Source organism: Apium graveolens, chromosome 5 (genome assembly GCF_009905375.1).
Source record: "Apium graveolens cultivar Ventura chromosome 5, ASM990537v1, whole genome shotgun sequence".
NCBI classification, from domain to species: domain Eukaryota; kingdom Viridiplantae; phylum Streptophyta; class Magnoliopsida; order Apiales; family Apiaceae; genus Apium; species Apium graveolens.
In genome coordinates this window covers 289,725,882-289,727,872 of record NC_133651.1, presented here as the reverse complement: position 1 = coordinate 289,727,872, position 1,991 = coordinate 289,725,882, and positions in this window count along the sequence as shown.

The window sequence follows — 1,991 nt, the reverse complement described above, 5'->3', positions numbered from 1 at the left end:
AACCAAGCCCACCTGGTGGTATGATTATCAGACTATATCAAAGTCAAAAACTCAAGCTTCTTCCATCAAGTTACATGTGCCTTCTCATGTGTCACATTCTATACCACCAATTCTCAGTGAATCTTTTGAACCACTCTCTTTACATCTTTCACGACATGTATATGATATGAATAATCAAGAGATTCTTGCTTTTGCACATAGTTCTGCTGTTATTTTTGAACCAAATCACTATCATCAGGCCATCAAAGATGACATATGGGTTGAAACTATTAATAAGAAATTAACCGCGTTGGAGTCCAACAACACCTGGACTCTCATGTCTTTACCTGCTAATAAAACTGTTATTGAATACAAGTGGGTCTTTGAGGTGAACTATTTACCAAATGGTACATTGGAACGTTTCAAGCCAAGACTTGTAGCTAAAGGCTACACTCAAACTGCTAGCATTGATTTCCTTGATACTTTTGCCTCGATGGTCAAACTTGTTACATTACGGAGTTTGTTTGCAATTACGGTGTTAAAAGGCTGGTATATTGAATAGTTAGACATTAATAATGCATTCTTTCACGATGATTTAACAAAAGAAGTGTACATGGATCTTCCCCAAGGTTAACATCATGTAGGTGATTACTCTCTTGATCATCGTACTTGTAAACTCAACAAATCTTTATACGGTTTATGACAAGCTTCTCGAGAAGTCTACCAAGCTTACTTCTTGTCTCCAAGAAGCTGGTTATACTCAATCCCTTCTCGACTATTCTCCGCTCACCTGTAAAATTGGTGAAAATTTTATTGCAGTGGTTGTGTATGTGGATGATATTTTACTCTCTGATAACGATTTTAATCTCATTCAGGATTTAAAATTATTGTTTCACTAGCATTTCAGCATTAATGATTTAGAATCTGTGAAATTTACTTGGGTCTTGAAGTGCACAGGAACAAACAAGGGTTGTTTCTTAGTTAATATAAATTTATAGTTGATCTTTTGAAGCCAGCCAATATAGAGAATTGCAGGCTATTGTCTGTTCCCTTAGCACCTCATGTTAAGTTGTATGACAATGATTTGTCATGACCTCTTATATTAAATCCTTCCTTTTACAGCGCACTTGTAGGATAACTTTTGTTTTTTACTTCCTCTCGTTCAGACATCTCATTTTTTGTTCAATTTCTTAGTCAGTTCTTACATGCTCCTTGATAATCACATCTTACTGCTATTGAGCATGTGAAGCGTTATTTACATTAACTTCCCATCATGGGTTGCTCTTTTCTGCTGTGAACGATTTGCAGTTTAGAGGCTTCAGTGATAGTGACTGGGCAGGTGACCCAGCTCATCGTAAGTCTGTCGGAGGGTATTATTTTATGTTTGGTTCAGTTGTCATTTCATGGCGTTCTAATAAACAATCCTTTAACTTATAGAAGGTCCTGTAAGGCAGAGTACAGGGCTTTGTCAAATGTTTCGTGTGAAGTTATATGGTTAAAAAGTCTTCTTCTAGAGCTTGGAGTTTGTGTTAATTCTCTGGTTCCTCTTTACTGTGATAACAAAATAGCAATTGACTTTGCTCTAAGTCTTATCTATCATGATCGCACTAAGGAAATCGAGTTAGACTATCATTTTCTATGTGAAAAGATTACGACTAGCCTTCTCAGTGTCTTTTAGATTGTTTCCAAGGAAAATAATGCAGATATTTTAACAAAAGCGTTGGGTAAGATTGCTCATTAGGCATGTTCTACGAAATTGGGACTCAACTTCTTTACATCGTGCTCAATTTGTGGAGGGGCTCACGTCATACCTCGTTGTCTTTCTCTTTCAGTTTCTGTCAACAGTCAAGATCGTGATCACGATGATCATGATTAGGGTTGTTCACGAACCGAGCCGAGCCGAGTTTTGATCGAACCGAGTCGAGCTTTAATTTTTTTTTCTGACGAGCCGAGCCGATCCGAGCTTTCTTAACGAACAAAAACCTGTGTTCGAGCTCGAGCTCCTTAACGAA